General features: G+C 44.4%; 1 protein-coding gene across 4 annotated transcripts in view; it reads right to left on the bottom strand.

The window, feature by feature from the left end:
- Nucleotides 1–22,926, bottom strand: part of OSBPL2 (oxysterol binding protein like 2) — a 341,693-nt gene that overhangs the window by 297,835 nt on the left and 20,932 nt on the right. The window contains exon 1 of one of the 4 annotated variants that reach the window (XM_078651597.1): nt 3,481–3,605. The exons of the other annotated variants lie outside the window; for them this stretch is intronic. The gene's annotated coding sequence lies outside the window, so the exon portion shown is untranslated. Of the gene's footprint in view, nt 1–3,480; nt 3,606–22,926 lie in introns of those variants that run through there. 4 annotated transcript variants of the gene reach the window in all.

Here is a 22,926-nt window from a genome sequence, read left to right as displayed (position 1 = left end):
CTCAACTGCTGAGTTTCCAACAATACATGCAAAAATAGTCAAACATCCTTAAGGAAAAACCATGAATACCCCACATCAATGAAGTAACTGCAGCAGATGAAGGCCCTCATGAGTTAATGTACTCACAGGGATTCCATCACTGTCCTCAGGTTAAGAACATAGAACACTGGAGTCTAGCAACTAGCAAAGGATGACACTGATTATGATTTCAATGGCCGCAGATGTTGTGGTGAACCAACAACCACCACAACGGGGCCTGGGTAATCTAAACTTTAAGGGCCTGCCTCTTAAAATGTACCCATCACAGTGAAGGGTGTCCTGTGGCAATGGAGATTACTGGCACGAACGGCTTCACCAGTTCCTACTGCGAACAAGACTTCAAATGTTGATATTTCAGGAATCAAACTGCCTACAAAGATGGTTCCAAAATCAAAACAGCCTTTCCAGCCAAGAAACCATAATGGAGATGTGAGGTGGATTATGCCTGGTATCTCCTGGGACAGGGAAGAGTAAAGGAGTAGAAACATGTTTAGGGCGAGATGACAGGTTTCAGTTCCTTGACCCAGGTATTGCAGTTCTTAGTTTTTGGCCATGACCATCAAAGCAGAGGGAATCACTCATGGGAGACCTTGGTGGGTTAACACATCTTCCTTCCTTGCAGATTCTTCAGTCAGTTGGGGATTTTGAAGGCCTCCCCAAGTTCAAATGGTCTACTGCTTGAACCCACAAGTTAGCTCATCATACAGGCAGGTAAGTTCAGGTCACTCGGATCATAGAATGAAAGGCTTCATGCTGGACCAGTAGGGTTAGGCTCAGCCTGGAGGTGAAGTTGCAATCCAGCAGTGGTTCCACTCTTGGAAGTTTGTTTCTTCTGCACTGGAGTATAGAGTCCCCTGTAAAGCCCCAAAGAGTATAAGCTACTGGAGTCAAGGGGGTAGTTTCATCCTCATCTAGCAGTCAAGGCGAGAAGCTAGAGTCTTTTTAAATTGTTCATATAAGACTTCATTCCTGGAAACGTGAGCATGATGTTGCCTAGGCTTCTGGAGCCAGGATTCATTTTTCAGATCAGGTTAGACCAGTCTAGGTGGTTTTGTGGATTCCTGGTCAGACAGAGTACGGCAGGGATCCCGGTTGCCTTGGAAGCTAGCAGTGACAAAGTAATAAGGAGGTGGAGATCGCTTCCCTTGAGCAGAGGGAAAACCAGCCCTTCATACTGGGAATGGGCTGGTACCCTGCCCCCTTCCCCGTCCAGCCAGGTCACCTAGATTTTTCTATGCATGTGGAGGGGTGCGTGGAAAATAAAAAAACACACACAGTCCGGCATGTCCAGCAGGGACAAGCCATCTTGGTAAAGAGAGCAGCCATCTTATGCAGTGACCTCCTGGGTGCAAATGCACCCCACCAGCCGCACAGAATTTGTAAGTAATTGGAAACATGCACATACACCCTACAAACATTTCCCACGCTTGAGGAAGGTAAAGATTCACGGCTATGGGAAACTGGTCGAGCAGCTGACTAGGGAGAGCCAGAAGGCAAACTGTACACAGTGGTAAAGGTAAGAAGGAGGGAGCCCATGGATGACGTATCCACTGTAACCAACACTAGTCAGCGCATAGCCAGGGTTGGGGGTATACCAGACAAGATCACTCAGAATGGGGTGTTACCCAGTCAGCGGATTACAGCTCTAACGATCAACAGTAAGAACGCAGAGCTAGTGATGAACAAGGGTGGGAGGGGAGTGAAGGGGACACACAATGGAGCATCTCCAATGGTGTGTACCCCTATTCAGGGCACTGGGGGGCAAAGCAAATACAGGAACAGTTTGGAAAGAAAAATAATAGGTAGGACAGCAAAACATTTCCAAGCTGTGATGAGGTCTTTGGTACAAACACCAGGATACAACCTACAGCCCCATGGCTTGGGAATGTTGTAATGGCTGCAGCCCTCAGGTTATCAAGAGATTTACATCCAGCTAATACCACTCTGACTTCACAATGGATTAACACTAGTACACGTTATACAATATACTAATGTAAGGTCTCCACCAGGCTTAAGTTTAGTAAATATTATCTAGTTCCAGTGAGACTAGTAGGGGAAGGAAGCAGGTGGATGTATCCCCTCTTTCTACAGAAAGGACGCCGGTCCCACAGAGCCCAAGGGAATGAGGAAAGATATGAACTTATTGTATGAGTCATGCACACATCTCACCTGTTTGCATGCAAATGTGACCTCACAGGTATTTTTTTTTGTTTTTTTTAAACTCTTCCTGACAGCAACCTATCTGCCTGCTGAATGGCCCACGGAGGGAGTAATTTTGGGGCTCTTCGCTGCAGAGGTAAGTGCCCACCAGTTACACTATATTCAACGAAGTACGAATATTTTCAGCGTACTGCGAGAAGTACTTTAGTGCTCGAACTGGATACATTAAGATCAGTAGCACTAACCCCAAACGTATTCATGAAGTGTCAGAAAGTGAAAGCTGCACTTTTTGGTTAGTTTTTAAATCAATCTACCTTTAATATCAATCTAAGTTTGATGTGTTATTAAGAATTTGATCTGAAAGTGTGTCTCACTGTCCTACGTGCTATTACATATAGTTACTACAAAATCGCCCAGCAACAGGTGGTAGGTGAGCTATTAAAAAGGAAAATCTTAAACGTAGACTCAATTAATGCCTAAAGTTTTCACAGACAAAAAATTATGGTTGAATGTGATTTTTGGTTTTTAATACATACACTGTATACACGTAAGTAAATTAAGAAATTATATAAAAAGAGTATCACTTGGCTGATAAAACAGACAGTTAACATTCAGGAAAAATATATACTAGTGGAATGTGTGTCGATGTAAAAGGGAGTTTAAACTTTTCAATACCTCTAATGTAACCCTCGTCTTCCAAAGCAATAGCCCAAGGCTGCCTAGTGAGATGTACCAACTAATGTTCTGACTAGATTATACCTCACGAGAAACAGTGTACTTACTGATTAACAGATGGAGGTCACGTTTACTTACCGGAAAGTAAATATATAAATACTACTTGTAATGGCATAGCACAATATCCGGCCGAAAGAGCCACATAACTACTGTGACCAACCTACGAAGGCACCGGTTTTATGCGGCCCGAAAGAACGAAGGTACAAGTCAACATGACACAGTCAAGCGCCTGGATATTAACACAGCCTCCGCAGCAGGTGCAGATACCTGGAGGTTCACCCATCAGACCTTACAGGAGACACATCTTATTATTCAGCTGCTGAGACACCCCCGGAAACTCACACACTGCACTCCACACACAGCACCGGTAACAAAAGGTCACGAATGAGCATGTTGCGAGAAGAAAAAATAAGTTTGGAACTCGGCAGATTTTAAGGAATGGCCGAGACGGTGCCCCTTTATGAAACACTCGCGGGACCTGCACCCCAAAGACCCCCGAGAGGAGCTATGAACACCCCGCGCTCGGTAGTGAAAGGTAGCGCTTACCTCGGCAGGACGCAGGTCGAGGCGCTTCGGTCGCTGTGGGGGGAATGCGGCCGGTGACGCCAGCAGGGCCGAGATGAAGGGAATGTGGTAGGCCGAGATAAGTGACACTTTCGGCCCAGGTTGCCTAGCTCTGGCGGCCCCACCCTCTGCGTAAAGAGCAGCGGGTGAAAGGCCGCCGGGGAGTTTAAACACGAAAGACTGGCAGCAGGCCCCACCCTGCCCCCACCCCTGGAAGCCAAAGATGGAGACACAGAAACGGGCGGCAGAGGCTGGAGCAGGAACCGAAGCAGCTGATTCACGGCCTGCTGCTTGCCAGAGGGAGGCCTGAACACGCCAACTCAACACATTATTTTTGAAAAGCTGAAGCAAAAGTTCTGTCGAATAATGTTACTATCCCTACAAAATGCGTCACTTCCACGAAGCTCCCTGTCATGCGTGGCACCTTCAACCCCCCCTGCTTTTCTAAACACCGAAATGGTGCACTCTGGGACTTGTAGTGTGGCTTTCACTATTGTAGGGTAGATGCTCTGCTCACAAATCCCTACAAAAGGGGGTGGTGATGGACGGAGTATCTGAGCCAATCAAACACTCACACCCAGTCAACAGATCTGGGTTTAATCCATCCCTGTGCCTCAAGGGAAGCTTGTTTCCGGTCCAGGGAAGGCATGGCTTGGCAGTTCGGGCTGGACTGTTCCCATGAGGCACAGGGTCAGACTGATTTGCATATGGCCATGTCTGAACTGGGGGTGGCAGAGTGGGCTAAAGAACAGTGATGGATTAAACCCAGATCTGTTGATTGGGTGTGAGTGTTTGATTGGTTCAGATGCTCAGTCCATCACCACCCCCTTTTGTACTGCTCACAAATCCCGGCATGCAAAGTCAGAAGAGTCCTAGGGTGGCACGGGACCCTCTGTCCCCTGTGAAAAGGAAGATTCACTTTGGCCCTCTGCAGTCAAACTCTACACAGAGTCTTTCCTTTTTACATCAAACATGCCATGCAAACCGTATTCAAAAAGATGGCTGCCAGGGGTACCCTTTCTCCCAAACCATGCCACCAAGGATCAGCACAGTGGGCCAATACAATCTTGGTAACCTGAACACGACTCACCATCGGCTACATAAAGGTCAGGCATTAAGCAAAAATAGGCCCCAAACTACAAATATAAAGTGCTAATGCAACAGGGAGGAAGTTACATAAGCAAAAGCTGCAATGTTTAAAAAGAAAAAAAAAGATATATCCATAGCTGACCCGCCTCAAAGACGGTAACCACTAGAAATAAAAACTCCCAAACGATCGCCTTGCATAAAACACCAATATTCTTGAATTACAGGCAGACACCTGGCACAAACCCCCAGGAGCTCAGGAAGCGAATGATTAATACAGTATTTCCACGTGTGCATGGGAGATGCAACACAGAGATCTGACTACGTGTCAGCAGCGACAGGCTTTGTATGTTTCCCAACCAGCGCACGTGCCCCAGGGCTCGAAGTGAGAAACATTTCCAGCACGTCACCAGCAAACGACAGCGGCTTTTCGAGGCATCTTGATAAGAGAGCATTCCACAAACACAAGCACACCCACCGACAGCCATGGCAAACAGCACAGGCGTGGGGGGGCCAGATCCAGAAGAGAGACCCCCGGTGCTCGGCGGGGGTCCTTCTAGGCAGGCCGCCTGCTGGGCTTACAGCTCCCTTAAGTCATACAGACATATTAAATAAAGTTTCAAGTAGGCCTTGTCTGCTGAAAAATTCGAGCAGCAAAGAATAAACAGTATTAGAAGAACAAGCATTGGCATAGCCAATAGGTCTCGCATTTGGGACCTTATAAGTGTTTAGCCATGCAACAGGTGATGTTGTAGCACTAAGGATATTGTGCTGGATAATTAAACACTTATAAGGTCCCAAAGACAAGACCTATTGGCTATGCCAATGCTCGTTTTCCTATGTATTCTTCATCAATAAAAATGGCAAAAAAAAAGACGAGGACCACTGATTACTATGACGTTTTAACAACTTTGTTTTCAATTAGACTGCTAGCATTCAAGTCCAAAATATTCTTGGGCAGGGTATCAATGAGTGAGGCTAACTGGGAAAGATAATGATTAAGCAGCTGAGGCCAAAGGAATTCCACAAGTCACATAACAGAAATAGGCCATGGGTGGACTGTTTCAGACCTCTCAGATACAGGTAAGCCACATCAGGTAAATCTTTTGAATTTCAGGCTTTTACGGTTGATTCACAAGCACCAGCTGATAAACCGTGTCAAATGTGGTAGGAGTAATAGGAAGAAGGCGCTCAACCTCCTTGACCAAGGATCAGGCACAAATATTTTGGTATAGGTCAAAAGCCAACGGACACATGATAGCTATGTAAAATTCTTTTGGTGAAGGAGATTTACTTCTTTTTCGTGGATTTTGGATTTTTGAGAAAAGGGCAACAAAACGATATGTCTGAATATTCTGTGATGTTTTGATCCTGCTGAAGGTTTGTGTTTTGAGCAGAGGAATCGCCAAAAGGTTCCACTTTTTTTACATGAGAAGGAACAGACGGCAAGGCAAGGGTGATAACCCAAAGGGAGGCCAGAACAGGAGCGAAGATCTCTAAATGTCTGGATATCTGGTCGGGGCATGGGCTAGAAAGGGCTCCAATGGGCGGTAGATTTAATAGAAAAGGCAAAAGGAGTAACAGAGTACACAGTTCAGACATACATATCAAGGATGGTTCAAGATCCCAGCCCTCTGTGAAGTGCAACCCGCATATCTCAAAGCGGGGACAAAATTATTCTCAGTTTTCTACATGGAAAATAAGGAAATAGGGAATAGGGAATTGCAACCTCCAGCAGTAGGTTCAATGGATTTATTGTCACAAGTTGTTTCAAAGACCCTTTTTTTACCTCTATTCCAGCCTGCCATTTCGAAGGCAAGGACTTCCAATTAGTAAATGTAACTTGGAAACGCACCATAGTTATCAAATTGCAGAATAAAAAATGTGGTATATGGCATTATATCCCCCTGTAAAAAAACTGTATATTGGCAAGACCAACCAAGAGATTAAACAAAGGGTAGTCTAACATACGTCCAGGATTCCCACAAAAATAGTCACAGCACCAATTGTTAGTCATTTTCTAACAATGGGGTATACTGAAAATGACCCAAGATGGACAGTTCTAGCGCCTATTCAGCCAGACCCAAGATGTGGAGATATGGAAGCCGTCCTCACACAGACTGAAGCATATTTAATTTGATGTTTCAACGCTGCAGTAGTAGGGTTAAATGAAATGTCTGAATTACATATATTAGAAAAAAAGAAACTATCTCAATGATAAAAAATAGTTTTTTTCTATGAGAAAGAGAACGATAAATAATCAACCCGACAAAGACCAGCATGCATGGAGGCAAAAAATGGCAGCTGACTAATTGAGTGTGGTGGCCAACTAGAAATTAAGGGAACAACGAGGACCGCATGGTGAGGACCGTTGATGCAGTGAACAAGATGCTATAATGGCGAAAACAGAGTGAAACCAACGAAAAACTGATGCCCTATCAGTTAAACCTGTGGCATAAATGTTATGAGGCGCATTTGAGACAGATCTGAGAGAAAAGAAATGTCAATATTTATTGCAGCGCTCTAACAAAGTATAAAGAATGATAGAAAACAGTAATTGGTAACTCCATTCCTTTGTTGAGCCGTACTTCAACAATGAAACGAAACCGCGTATAGCAGAAAAATAGAAAAAAGGTCAAAAGCATACAGTTCCTCTCCAAGGTAGTCACATCTTGTGAATCATCATATAACCTATGCTGAGGAGGAGGTTTTGAAATACCTAATGAGTTGTACAAATAGATTCGCCGTTCTGTAAAATTAAAATAATGTGCAGTTGACTGCTGTTATGAGTGCGATTACACACTAACAAAAAGACACTTGTAAACTGCCTTACATTTTGAGTTAACCACACGCCTGAAAAAGTGTATTAAACATTGTTTCTGCCCATTGTTTTTGCAGGAAGAGAGGGTGGGAGGGAACTGACGGGGAATTGTGAGGAGGAAGGAGGCCATGGGTGAAAAATACACAGAGACCAGTGGAAAGGCAGTGACCCACAGCACTACAGAAACAGGGGAGAGGCATGATGCCTGGAAGAGGCGGGTAAAGCGTGAGGAGGACAAATAGGAAATAGAGAGCACCTGGGCATTAGGGAGTTAGACACCGAGGAGTAGGGGCAGGGAGAACTCAGAAGGAAAGGGGCAGGGAAGTGGAAAGGGGGAGATGGCAGCCTCGGCGCCCCGCGAGCGTAGGAAGTAGAGCCGAGAGGAGTGTGGGCAGAAAGGAGTGGCTCGGGGGAGAAAGGGTACAGTGGTTTCTCAAAAAGAAAAAATAAGCTTTAGTACAGGAATAAATGACAGTTACAAATGCATGTTGCATCAAATGTTAGATGCAGAAGTGTACACAAGTGCAGTGACACAAATGTGAGCATTCCTGGGATCGCCTGGCAGAAACAGCTTCCTATCTGCAAGGCAGAAAAACTTGTGAGTTGCTGATAAGTCGGATATATATTAAACTGTAGGGGAATTTTATGAACTAGGCTATTATCAATATGAGCAATTTTACGTAGTGTATGCTTCCAGTGAAGTACCGAGAGTTGGGATTGTACTGTAAAAAAAAAAAAAAAAAAAAAAAAAAAAAGGAATGGAAAGATTGCGGTGCCTCACTCGTTGCCAATGTCGCTCTCAATAACATGAAATCTTTTCTGTCTCATCAGCATGAACATCTAAGGTATAAGGGACAGTTTGCAACTTAGTACTCCTCTGAAGAGCTTCCTCCATATACAATGGATAAATTGGCCTTTATCAAAATGCTGATCCAGTTATACCTGTGATTAGCGCGTGGAAGGAGGGAACAGGGATAACAGGGCAATGAAGAGGATCTCGTAATGGCTGGAGCAGGAGACTGATGCGGGGAAACAGGGTTTGAGCCAGCACTCCGATACCTTTGTAATGCGGGTACAAAAGTATTGAGAGAAAAAAAATTAACGTTTGCAGAACAGAAACATCTCCAACAAGAATCACTGCAACTGCTTCCTGTTAAAGTTATTGGAATGTTAGTGCCGTGTTCATTTAGTTTTATTTCAATCCTGGTACTCGTAAAGTGGGAGATGTAATGCACTGTTCAGCAGGCTGTGCCGTGGACTCCCAACAAAGTACTTAAAATGATACTTTCTTAACACTGCGGGCCCAGTGCATGATAAGAGGCCGCAAAATATGTGTTATTTAGCCAGAGAGAAGGAGCAACAAGACCCGCGGCTGCGAGATGCGCTCTGTGGTGGGGGAGGGCGTTGAAGCACGAGGATGACAAATGTGACTGACGTTTGCAGAACAGAAATATCTGCGACAAGAATCACTGCAACTGCTTCCTGTTAAAGTTATTGGAATGTTAGTGCCGTGTTCATTTAGTTTTATTTGAATCCTGGTACTCGTAAAGTGGGAGATTTAAATTAAATAGAAATTCAGCAAACTGCAGGCTGTGCCGTAGGGGCGGGACTGCGGATCCCTTTGAAGCACGGCCTAGGGATGTAATTAGAGGGGAGGAGGGGGGAGGAGAAGTGGAGAACTGAGGCCGAGCAACAGATGGCTTTAAAGTGGACGCGCTCGAGGCGGGCGGATGGAAAGCGCGTGCAGCAGGGGGCGGAGCGGATCCCTTTGAAGTGACGGTTAGAGTTGCATCAGGAAAGCTAAACAAGCAGGCGGATGCGCGTTCACGATCACATGCACTTGAGGAAAACGCCGGCTGGTTTAGCTTTCCTGATGCAACTCTAAAATTCGATCCTATCCATTCCTGCGGAATGGACAGGCTCGACCTAAAAAACAAGCGTTCGCAAACCAACCTGGTAGGTCTCGCATTTGTGATCCATCACCTCTGGCAACACGTTTTGCTGACACTGTGCAGCAGCCGCAAACATCACAACAGTTCAACTTCATTTTGGTTGCAGGAAGAGGGGGGGGGGGGGTTTATGGTGTCATACAAGCTCTAGCTGACATCTTGGAGTTTGGATGCACTGTATATGCTCATTGTTCAAAAATGGGAACTAGCCCATCCCGTTTTTTCCCCCTTCGGATATTATTTATCCTTTGCTGCTCGAGTTTTTCAGTAATGCAGAGGAGTCATAATCTTCGCCTCAGTGTCTTTATTAGAATCTTAACTTCCCGTAAGATTTGAGGGAGGGGTTGGAGTCTACATTTTCTGCTTGGGTTGCAGGCTTGCCCTCCTGTTGGGCGGGAATGTTCCATGCATGGTATATAGGCACACAACCCTGCCTTGAGTGCCCCAATTACATTTGAAACTGATACACTGGCCTTTTAAGGGCCCAGCTCAGGTGCTAATTTAGCGTGAGCACTGCAGTCCAGTCTAGGCCTATCCATTGCAATGCCAAGGTCAGAATTGGTTTTGTGACCTAGATGAGTGCACCAAGCGTGTTTTTCCCCCCCTGTCGACATGGGGCTACCCCTTATGTTGGGAGTTGCTGTCTAGAAGCGATGGTGGCAGCATACATATTTTTGTGAACTAAAAGTCCTGAACAAACTTTGTGTTCTGTGTCAGAGAGGAGTGTGGCCTACCTGCCTCACTCAGGTAAAAGTTTTGCTTCAATCTGAAACCAAGAGTACTGTGATGCTATTATGTGGACATGTAGAGTGCCTATGTACATTGTGTGTGGCACATAGATGACAGACAGACTGACTGTGTCCAATCAGGGAATCTTTGCTGGGACTATTGGGATGCATTTTGATGGCCTCTGGTTTTAAGCCAGCATCATCACTACCTGCGGTGAGCCATCACGTTTCACACAGTCTGTACTACAACCATAAAATGACATTTAAATAGGAAGCATAACAAACATGTTCTACAGTATTAGACACTGCATCTACATACCCTGTATAAGAAATGGGACTATTAATTGGGACAGCAACTGCCCACCTCAAGACGAATCCATAAAGTCATGAAATTCACCTAAAATCAGCCTCCTGTAAGCTATGGCACCGAGCAGATACGCTTAACTGTGAGCAATGTGTAAAGCATGTATGTCACACCGAAACAGTAAAAGTCAAAATGCAAAACAATAAAACAGAATTAGAAAAATAGAGTAAAATTTAACAAACAAAATGACACTAAAATGCTAGAAAAATCCAATAAGGGGAAAGGGAGACATGAATTTTAAAAGTTTTATGTAGAAATAGAGTCAATATAAAGTAAAGCACCAATGATAGTGTATGGTTGCGGAAGACCAGGACCTAGGTGAAATTTCCGTCTGACTGCGAGAAAGCACGAGTCGGATACATGATCCAGGTTTGTCCAGGTCAAAGAATTTACTATCTCACTTAGTCTTTCAAGCCCCAATCAACTACAGGAGTACACTTCTAATGCCGCCGAAGACCTCAGGGGAGGGATTTAGAGACTCACAGGGTGTCAGTCAGAAGGTCAACAGCAGGGTCCAGTCTAGGTCCAGTTGCCACTGGTAGACTGTGTACCTACAGGAAAAGGAGTCTTGCATTGTGTTGCCTCCCTGTAGCCTCACAGGCAGTCAAGCCAACTGACCTTTGGGAGTCCACTGTTTTGGCCCTACGTACAGGAGGGGCAGATCAAGTCTTACAGGGACCGCTCAGGTCAGAAACAGTGGGCCAGTCCTCCTCTGATCTCCTGTAGGTCCAGAAAGGGCTCTGTAGAGCGTTCATGGGATGCCACATTTACGCCTGGCACCAATTAGTAGGTGGGGGTGACTCATGCCTCTTCCATGACCAATGGAGTTTCGCAGTAGCTTCGGTGTATTTGCTGCAAGCAGTCCAAAATGACATATGTCAGAGCATTTGTAAGAGGTCGAAAGTTTTTGGGCCCACTAAACGTGAACTCGGAGGGCTGGGGGTGTATGTGCTGTGTTTATTATGGTAATCCTAGTGTCCTCCCACAGTGAACATTAAAATCCAAGTTGAAGCAGGCACTATACCCACAACAAACAAAGAGACAGAAGCCTGCAAGGAGAACTTCAAAAAAAACCCAATTACGGTGGCTCCCTTGCCCTCAAAACAAAAGAATACACCGAAAAATGTAAGGTATCGGTGTCGGAATATATACATCTAAACTATAAGGAGGTATCCTGAAGGTTTATGAAAAGCCCCTCGAATTGAGAACAGAGGAACATATTTCGAATTTAATTAAATCTTTTAACCAATAAGAACCTTGTCCTAATGAAGGTGTTATCACAAAAACCGAAACGCTGCGTCAACAACTTGTTTTTAATTGTCTCTTGATAACTTGTTTTCATTGTCTCTTTATAAACTGTATTATATTATTATTGATGTGTATTTACACATTTTTTAAATTTCTTTTTGTGGCACTGTGATTTGCAAATGAGATTTTATATGAGATGGAATATATTGCATACATTTTATAAGACCATTTTTGTTCTTTTGCATATGTTGAATTCAAAATGTGGTTTGCTTTTGTAAGGGTCTCTTGAGTTATGGTGGTATATAAATAACAATCCATTGTGTGGTACTATTAGGGATTTGTGTATTTTTTCTGCTCATCACTCCTCGTCCCTAAATCGGAACTGTGAGGAGACCTCCCTTCTTTTTTAAAAACTTACAGTCACACCCAATCCACACCTTTTATCATGAGCTAGACTAGACAGGCATCCACTCCCCATCATGCAACACATTCTCCATCCTGCAACAAAAAGAGACCGGATGAAGTGCTACAGGAGATACAAGTGGCAACAGGGTGCCATACAAATGTCAAGTAATCATAACAATACCTGAAAGGCCCCAAACAAACCTGGTGCCATAAGCATGGGACTAGCAACGTGTGCAGAAGGTGTGAGTTTTGGATCAGAGTGCTTAGTGTGGATGGCTTTGAGAGTTGCGGACATAAGTCAACACTTTCTCCCTTCAATCACTGCACTGTACTCATCACAAGAACAATTTTGCTAAAATAGGGCTGCATGAACAGATTGAAGACTTTAGGCAACGATTGAGGGACTGCCACAGCTTGCTTAGAATCTAAAAACGGAATTTTAGAACAGGAGCAAAAAGGAGCAATCTCCAGGAACGTGTGCACAACCACAGCCTGATAGGCACATAGGAAGGCATTTTTTTTTTAAGAGAGCGCTATAAAATGCAAATTCAAAATTATAGCACTGTATAAATTATCATGGCAGATCTTCAAATACAGATAGGTAAGGGCATGTTGAAGCATTATTAACCTAGAGTAAGGTGTAAGTTATCACCTACTCATAAAAGACAAGAAGAGAAAAGAAAAAGAGAAAGGGTGGGAAGGAGAGATAAGACAAGTAAAGAAGAGGAAAAAAGAGGAAAGGGGCAAATGTACATCCCCAGTTACCAGGAACTAGTCCCGAAGGGGAGGGTCAAGTCTTGCCTCCTTTGTTAGCCCTCACACTTCCCGAAAAAATATTTTTTTTGCAACGTGTATTGATCAACATAAACACGTTACATGTTAGCTCCTTAGTACAGATCCTGTCTAAATCACACAGGGCCCAAGATAGTGAACCCGGGCAGCCTTTTGGTCCCAAGGAGAGTTTTTTACTCTACCCGAAGTACCACACGATTAAAAGTCTCCAAGTGGATACCTTTAGGTATTTTAATCATTTCTGTTTCACAGCACGTATCTCACTCCCTCCATCCCAGGCTCTAGTTCACATACCCGCACTCACCGGTCGGCTTTTTCTCTTAAAAGATCTCCGTTAAAGTGACCCTTTCACTAGGTGTCCCGTCGGGTATTGCAGCGCCGGCCCGACGAGGAGCATAAGCCCAGTAATGAAGCATGACTTCTCTAAGGAAGTGTGAGGGCTAACAAAGGAGGCAAGACCTAACCCTCCCCTTCTGGACTAGTTCCTGGTAACTGGGGATTTACATTTTCCTCTTTTTTCCTCTTCTTTACTTGTCTTATCTCTCCTTCCCACCCTTTCTCTTTTTCTTTTCTCTTCTTGTCTTTTATGAGTAGGTGATAACTTACACCTTACTCTAGGAACAGTGCCCCCTTTGTTTGATATTAGTCACGTATTGGAGCACGGACACTGGACCTGAACACGCTCCTGGTCCCCCCCCTTCTCCTTTTTGGAAGCACAATTAACTACAATGATCAAATCCATATCTGCCCCTGTCCTTTAGAGTTCAGTTACTATATTTACTCTACTCCTGGTGGAAGGTGGAGTCATGCATGTCCTTCCATGTATAAGTTTGCAATTTTAAAATAAGATATTCTTACAATACAAGCTCAATTTGAAACATTAAATTAGGACGACAGATTGAGCAGAGGCTTAAACTGAGATTCAAACTTTGCAATTATAAGTTTCACACATGGGAACAGGCCAATGAAAGTAATCATAAATCCGGACAAGCTTGTTGATCAGGCTGAGGAATGCGGCGCTGGCTGCTTCCCCTTGCAGTCCCGCCTTCACATTCACATAACCCAGGGCTGGAACTGGAGAGAAAAATGTAACTCATCCACGGACATTACAACTATAAATGGACCTTACTCTCCAGATAACCACCACTCCACCAAACTCATTCGGCTTCCGACTTGGGCGAAAAGACCTAAAACACAAGCTCATCAAAAATATAAGTGGGGAATGTGTCACAAGGGTGCAAAAGGACTCTCTGATCATTTTGCACCTTCAAAACAACTGTACATCGGAATGAATATCTCGAACCACCACGCATCCCCCAAAGACTCAAACTCCTTATATCTATAAACCCACCGCCTCAAAGCACCTCTTTTGCAACAAGTATCTGTGATTCAGTCCCCAGCCTCAGTCTAAGCCAGCTGAACCTCCTTGTGATTGTCCTGGATGATATCAGTACATGGTTTGAGAAACCTGATCAACCTTCAACAAAAGGCCTATCAGGTTGTAAACGTTTTAACTGAGGCAGCTCAATACCTACTTAAAGCTCTCTGCGGGACGCACTTGCGATAACATTTTCAGCAACAGTGCCAACACACTAATTTTCAAACTCTAGCCATGATATGGTGCAACCATCATGCCACCCCCTTCATCACAGTGGTACCAAAACAATGCAACTCCAAAGATTCTCCAAGAATAATGCAATGTGCTGGAAGAAACGGGTAAACAAGATACCATGAAAACAGTAGGTGGCAATGTCTAAGCCTATTTCAGAAATCTTAAGCTACAAAGCTTCAGCAGTTCCAGAATTAAATTAATTGGCGTTAAAAGCCTTTTTTACGATCATCCTGTGAAAGAAAAAAAAACAATCACAAGCCACTCGCACCCGCTGCATGTAATGTTTCACCAAGGAGCTTCCAACCATCAAAGCAAAAATATATTTTTTTATATCCCATGGAAAGATACTCCCTTCAACTCCACATCCACAATAGGAGCATACAAAAGAAGAAGAAAAAGGAATGTTACTCCTTTTGCCTCACCTTCGCATCGTGCCCTGAGAATTTTCTCAGACTTTAAAAACTCCACAACTTACTCAGTTAAGCCAGTTCTTCAAGGCTATGGGATTTTATAAAATATCTACTTGCCCAAGAGTCAAGATTGTTAAAAAATCTATTAGTCTAGTAAAAAAAAAAAAACCCTATGTCCAATTTAGTGCTTTAGTGAGGTGACAATTTAAGACAACATTTTTATAAAAAAATCAGAGCTGAGATAATGGATTCTCCAATTACCCACCTTTCGATTATACCAGCTTTGGATCATACCAGTGATATTTCTAGCAAATATCTGAATATTTACTCGCTCTGCATATGCCGAGGCTTTGTTCATAAATGGAATCCGTTTATCCAAGTTTTCGATCATGGAAGACCTCCAAATATGCTACAACTTTCATGATGGCAGGATTTAGATTTTAAGAGATTTTGGGATATATATTTCTATAACTGCACCATTGCTCTCGTTCTTACTTTTTCTGATGCAGTGTCTTTTAAATTGCTATGACAAATTTACTTTCAAGTATTAACTTGATTTCACCAATTGCTACTGTAAATAAGCCAAGATTATGGTACGGTGCCAAATGGTGACCAAAGACACTGCTGACCTGGTCTACTCAACCACATTGTGTAATTCATGGGCAAATAACTTCACCTCGTTGTGCATCAGTTGCCGTAATTGTGAACATGTACTTAGTTTTATCTCCATTACACGCGTTAGCATTTTACAATTAGTTCAGCTCTGCAAGGTCAGAGTCAAAATGCGATGAGCCGATTCTCCAAGTTATTTGGGTATGTATGTTTGGCATATTCAAGCGTTGGTTTTGCATTCATTAAAGGATTTACAAAGCATAAAGTTGTTCGTTTGGGCAAATCTACTCATATCGGCTGGTATCAGGTGGGCGGCAGTAGTTTCAGGACGGAAATGCCACGTGAGCTAGTGAGACACTCACAAACCTACCAGTTTAAGAGTGTTCACAAACGCTTCACCAACTCCTTCTAGCCCTGGGAAAGATTATTAATTTACTCCTAGCAAGAGTAGGAATAGAAAAAACATGTTTCCATGGTGTGAAGGATCTCCAGCCCCTCCATAAAACAAGCACTGGCGTTGCCAATAGGTTTTGCATGTGGAAAGTTGGAGCTATTGGTTTTGTAAATGACATTTTATATTTATATATGGTTATTGACAATGCCAACAACGATATATAAATATAAAATGTCATTTACAAAACCAATAGCTCCAACTTTCCTACTGCGAGACCTATTGGCAACGCCAGTGCTCGTTTTGGGGACTTTTCTCGCAGCGCTGCTTGTTCTAGTGAAGTGGATAATAAACAAACCAGTAGACCGTCAGGTTTGCGGGGCTTCTCATTTATTTATTTAGGGGGTTTTGTAAAGCGCTTGGTGACGCACAGCGGCGTGTCCCCGCGCTAAGGAGCTGATGCTTACTGGAAACTACTGGAGCTGAATAGCTTATTGGGTGAATAGTACAGTTTTGAGCTTGGCTCTGAAAAGTGATTCTGATGGTTCTAGGCGCAACACCATGGGAAGTTTGTTCCATCTAGATGCTGCTAGGTACCTAAAGGATCTGCCGCCCATCCGTGCTTTAGACACCTTGGGAATGGACAAGAGCCCCGTACCGGAAGATCTAAGGGAGCGGGACGGCTCGTAAGGTGTCAGCAGTCCTTTCAGAGGGAGGGGAGACCTCCCATTGATAATCCGATGGCAAGTACATAGTGCTTTAAAATCTACCCTGCTTCTAACCGGAAGCCAGTGCAGGGACCGGAGGGCCGCTGTAGAGGCAGCTCTTCTGGGTAGTCTGAGCACTAGTCGGGCAGCAGCGTTCTGTAAGACCTGTAAGCGGCTCAGATTCTTCTCCAAAGTCCCTAAATAGAGAAGGTTGCCATAGTCCATCTTAGATGTAACTAGTGCATGCACCAGGGTTTGACGGGTTTTAATCGGTAAGAACTTCAATACCTTCCTGAGACTTTTGCGTGTCCCAAAACATGATCCAACCACCCGATTAATCTGAGGGCCAAAGGTCAAGTCGGTATCAAACCAGATACCCAGGTTCTTTGCTTTTTGGCAAGGGGTAGGTGTTGGACCTAGGCAGGGCGGCCACCATGCCGACGTCCACGCCGCCTGGTCTCCCCCCACGACCAGTACCTCGGTCTTGCCTCCATTGAGCTTGAGGCAATTGGCGGACATCCAGGCAACTAGGTCTTGCATGCATGCTCTGAAGATGTCCGCCGAGAGACTGGGCGCACGCGACAGGGAGATGACCAGCTGCGTGTCGTCGGCGTATGACACCATGCGGAGGCCGTGACTCTCTACTATGGTGGCAATCGGGGCAACAAAGATTGAAGAGAGTTGGACTCAGGGACGAGCCCTGCGGCACCCCCTGGTCCAAAGAAACTCGCTCCGAGTAGTAGTCACCTTGCCTCACTTGGAAGCCTCGGCCAGCTAGAAACGAGTGGATCCATTTCAACACTGCCCCTCTCACCCCTCCTTTGCTCAGACACTGCAGCAAGATGGAATGTGCTACAGTGTCGAACGCAGCGCTGAGGTCTAAGAGAATTAAGGCCATGGTTTGGCCCTCGTCAGCACCCTGCCTGAGGGTTTCAGTAGCCATGAGAAGGGCAGACTCCGTGGAGTGACGAGGCCGAAACCCAAATTGGGTAGGATGAAGAAGGTTGTTCTCCTCCACAAATTTCATTAGCTGTTTGTTTACCACCTTCTCCGCTACCTTAGAAAAACAAGGCAGCAGGGAGATGGGACGCAAGTTGTCCAGCTTCTCAAAGCTTATGTTGGGCTTCTTGCGGAGGGGGAGCACCACAGCCTGTTTCCAGTCCTCTGGTATGGAACTGGACCGGAAAGAGACATCCAGCAGGTGCCTAATGTAGGGTTCAAGTGTCTTCAGGCTGTCCCCCAACCTTTTTGGGGAGGCGGGATCACGCGGGGAGCCTGATTTCACCGATCTACATATTTTAACTAGATCCTCGGGTGTGGGGGTGATGAAATTGAGTAGCAGGTTTTGACCAACTTCCTCTCTTACTGAGTCTGCTGGCTCTTCCACTGCTGGTGGTATAGCGGGAAAAGCAGAATAAATCTTAGACACTTTGTCCCCAAAGTAGTTGGCAATGCGATTGCATGCTGCTACCGAGTGGTCTTCGGCTAGAGTGGAGGTTTTTGGGATGGCCAGGGATTTATATATGCTGAACAGTTCCCTAGCAGAGTTCTCTGCTCCCAGGATTCTGTCTGCGTAATATGTGGCTTTCTCTATCCGGATCTTATTATGATAGACGCGTCTCTTAGCGAGATAGCCCTCTTTCAACTGGTCGTCATATGCCACTCTCCACTGTCTTTCTGCTCGTTTACAGTCCTTTTTGGCACAGCGCAGCGCCTCGCTGAACCAAGGAGCAGATCTTTGTCTGCGGGCTCCTATTATTGACCGGCCCAGTGGGGCCGTACAGTCCAGGGCAGCCGTGATGCAGTCGTTGAGCAATTTATTAGCCGTAACCACATCATTGCCTCCTGGGGGCCCCTCTGCGGTCAGAGCCTTGTTATCCAACATATATCTGTAGCAGGTTATGTGCTTCGTAAAGATTTCAACCTCATGCAGAGTTTAATGCGTCCCTGCTTTGTCAATTTGAACAGTGTCTCAAACGTTGTTTAACAAAATCAAGAGTGGTTCTTAGCAATTAATTTCTGCTGTCAATAGTGTTCTCGAACTAGGGGAGCCACAACAGAAGACAAGCATTGGCCGCGCGGCTGGACCGCAAAGGAATAAATTAAAAAACAAGCATGGGATGAATAAATGCAAGAAAAGATAACAAGCACACACGAGCAGAGGCAGGCCAACATCAAGCAACACTGATGGGGGTGGGGCACTGAGGAGATTAAGTGCCGGAGAAGCAGATGAGAGTCACGGCAAGTGAATAATTAGGGGAAGCTTGTGAAACCTATTTGGGTGGAATATGCAACTTATTCATTATAAGAAAAAACGAAATGAATAAATAAATACACAAGGTGGGCATACTGTGTGGGGAGGCGGGAGGGGGCTGAAAGAATGGGGCGAGCCCTAAAAAACAAGTTGCTGGGAGAGGAAAAGGGAGTGGGAGGCAGGAGGAGGCAACAGGCAGACGGCCAGAATGCGAGTCACGGCCTGACTTGCAAGTGAAGTGAATAATTAGGGGTGGAGTAACCAGAGCATGTGTGGATACAGATGTAATTAAGAGTGATAAGGGAGGAGGAGCGTGAAAGACGTGAGGGAAGCGAGTCACGGCCTGTGGCCGTGAAGTGTGAAGCAGTGGGCGGGGAGGCAGGAGCAAATGGGAGCCGAGCGAGGGGAGGCAGGCAGATTAGGGAGAGATGCGCGTGCTTGTGTGGTCACGTGACCCGCTTTTGTGGTCACGTGACTCACAATCAATCCCATGCACTGTGGAAAAACCGCCGTGGTTTCAGGAGTCGATTGAGCCCTTGAATTTTCGCCTATTACATTCGCAAGCGAATGATAATAGGCGAAACCTAAAAAGGTAGTGTGGAGAAAGGCGTTTCAACATGGGGGAAACATTTTAACCACACACAAAAAAGAAACACGTATTTGCAATTAAATAGGTCCCACATTTGCGAGACTTTAAGCTATTGGCATTGTAAATGACAATGCCTTTTATTTATCTGTTTTCATAATTAACACATAAATAAAAGGCATCGTCATTTACAATGCCAATAGCTCAAACTATTGTAAATGTAAGACTTACTTCACTTCAAAGAAGCGGCCGCCATTGTCCCGGACTGCTTGGAAAGTGAAAGCATGCATGGTGCGCTGAATGTTGCAGGAAAGCAGGAGAAACTCATTAAAGAAAATAGCGCATACAGACTAAATAAGACGTACTGTGTAAAAACACAAGTAAAAGGGCCAGTCCTCATGGGAGGTTACAAATGAAGACAAGGTGGTACTAAGGAAAGACTAACAAGCTTATTAATGTATCAAAAGCCAGCATTTACAAAAGACTGACACAATCCAATGAAAAATATGGGCGGAGAGTGGGCGGAGCTTCAAGTCCAATATAGCATGCCTCGCAGAGCATCGATTGCACTGCCCAGGCTCGACCTAAAAAAGATTAGTAAGTGAATTTGCACTTACTCAGCAAATCTTTGTATATTCGCTCATGCAAAAAATTAATTCCACGCGTTTGCTAGTCTTACACCTGAAAAACTGCAACTGTGGAAGGTTTTCAGACCTGGTTCTGAAAACTCTTCTATGTTCCTGACAGCAGTACATCTGCATCCATGCAAGGTCACAGAACTGCGAATGCACTTTTGAGACAATCTTTAAGTATATGGCCCTAATTTATTTTTAACCAATAATGGTTCTATGCTGCTTCCCCTTTATTGTCATATTTAAATATTGTCATGCATTAAGCAGGTTTTGTTAAAAGATCCCATAAACAAGTGGCATAAAAATGATGGCCTTAAATATTGCTTAGTAGTCTAGGAAACTGGTCTGTAACCTTCATCGGTTTATTTCCAAGAAGCAAATATTCTTTGGCAACCTTTTATTATTAGGGTAAATCAAGTGCGCAATACTTAACAAAACTGTCTGCAACAATTCTTGTTTTTTCCCCCAAGTTGCAAATATTTTTTGGGTGCATTTTATTTTTAATGCAATCACCAATCTTGCTTATATTTTATGCATGCATATGCATACGGTTCTGAAGCTTTATGGAAACTATATAAACGGCCACAAGCAATTATATTTTGCAAACTGATGTACATATTTTTTATATTGGAACCATTTAAAGCAAGGAAGCTGATCGATCTTACAGCTTCCTGTATTCAAGAGTGGTTTACCTTAACAGTAAAAGTTTTGCGTTAATGAATAATATATACAAGTTTGAACATCTTGTGTCTTGGGATACATATTTTGCCTTGGCAGAAGCAGGCAATCCTCTTGGGGCAGACAATCCTTTTCTGGCCGCCAAATTGTTTGCGCTGCAGGAGGAAAGTCCTCTTGTAGAGAGAGGACAACAAAAACATGACGAATTGTTGTCATTCGTACCAAACATAACTGCCCTAGGCACAAGGTACTCACCACTCCTATGTCAGAGGGTAGGAAGGTTTGCTCATGAATGTAGTAAATTCAGCTGAGTGCCTGACTTCGCCTTTGGACCAATGAGGTATCCTCCTAAAGATGGTGCTGCTGGAGTGGTCAACTCTTCAATCTAATTTGAGGCGCCTTCCTAAAGGCGGTCAAGTCATCTTTTCTTTGCAACGTGATGCCTGCCTGCAGGAAAGAGTTTGAGGGTGGATCACCTATTACACTGCAGGCTTACTTACACTACAGGCTACATTTTGATGGCTCGTCTCCTCCATGTATTGTGGAAGGGACCATCAAGTTTACAGAGTCACAGGAAATAATGTGCCAGTTTGTATCTACAGTTTTCCATGCAACAAGTACTGACATTTACCCGGTCCACCTGAAAAATGCCAACCGCGCTCATGCGATGTCCTAGATTAACATGGCTGGGAAGTACCTAAAAGCTACACACTATCGCTAATTAGAGCCCTGTTACAGCTTTCAGAATTAACCAGCTTTGCAAATACAGAAACCTTTGTGGATTTGTCACGAGGAAGCACAGAGCTATCAACTTCTACAATATGGTTGCAGGACACACCAATTTAGGCACTTTTTCCTATTTACTACAGAGTGGCTTGGCCCGGCAGATGAAGATTTCTAGGGTCCAATGTCCAGCTACAGGGCTCGTTGGAAGAGTTCTACAGCAGGCATGCCAGATGGAGAGAACAGATTAAATCATAAACACACAAAGTCATATTTGTCAATTCCAGCAAGCCTAGTAAGATAGCTAAACCTCCAAGACACACCCAAGACAAGAGAAAGAAGGTCAAACCCGTGAGAAGGCAAGAGACCCAAACCGTCTTTTATTTTTATTTTCCATTTCTTGTATAGCACGTGGCTATCCAGACACTGGTTTTCCAGCGCTTGAATAGATATCATGAGCAGTGCAATGATGCATTAAAATGACAGACAGGAAGATCTTTTATTGGTTTCTAAAGCAGAGGAGGTTGTCATTGGCCCTAAGACAAATGGGGAGGGAGTTCCAGAGCCTGGAGACCAGATAAGCAAAAGATTGCCCTCCGCTTCTGGCACTGCTAATTCTGGGAACGACCAGAGGAAACTTTGTGTTTGATCTCAAATCACGGGCAATGCAGTATAGGACAATAAGAGGTCTCAAAATATGTAAACCCTGAGCATACTTCATCTTGTGTGCAGTGCAAAGAACTTTAATTATTTTCTTGACTGGCAGCCAATAAAGGCTATCCAAGGCTGGGCGTGCGGACTGTCATTTAGGGAGGCTCAACAAAACACGAGCTGCAGCATTTTACATAGTCTACTGTCTCCTTACGACATAGGCAGGGTGGCCTAGGTAGAGTGGGTTACCGTGATCCATGCGTGAAAGAAGGTGCCCTTGCACAACTGTTCTTCAAGTTGCCATGGGGAGCCTTTTAAGCGTCTTTCTTAAGGCTCTTAACAAGTCAAAGCAGGCTTTGCAACTTTTTTGGCCTGTGAGGCCATGGTGAGATCCTTATCTAGAAGAACTTCCATGCTCTTGACTTCCAGTGTCGGAGACAAGCGGACCCCTAGGCATGCAGGCCAAATGAGGTGGTCCCAGAGAGAAGGATTGTTCCTGACCACCATGACCTCTGTCTTGCCGTCATTCAGTTTAAGGCAACTAGAGGCCATCCACAACTGTAAGCATGGCAACTGAGAATTCAACTAGGGGATACTCCATGTACAATACTGTGCTACAACGTATGATAGGGGAACCAAAAATGTACCCCAGCTAAGGCAAGAAAATACTGCCCAGGGACTACTGTGTAGTTCAAAACAAATAAACAAAAACACACACACACACACACACACACACACACTTTATTTGTTTTATGTAAAAGCAAAAGGAGTTTGAACCT

This window comes from Lissotriton helveticus, chromosome 7, assembly GCF_964261635.1.
Source record: "Lissotriton helveticus chromosome 7, aLisHel1.1, whole genome shotgun sequence".
Taxonomy (NCBI): Eukaryota; Metazoa; Chordata; class Amphibia; order Caudata; family Salamandridae; genus Lissotriton; species Lissotriton helveticus.
The sequence above is the reverse complement of the archived record's forward strand: the minus strand, read 5'-3'. Positions and strand labels throughout refer to the sequence as shown.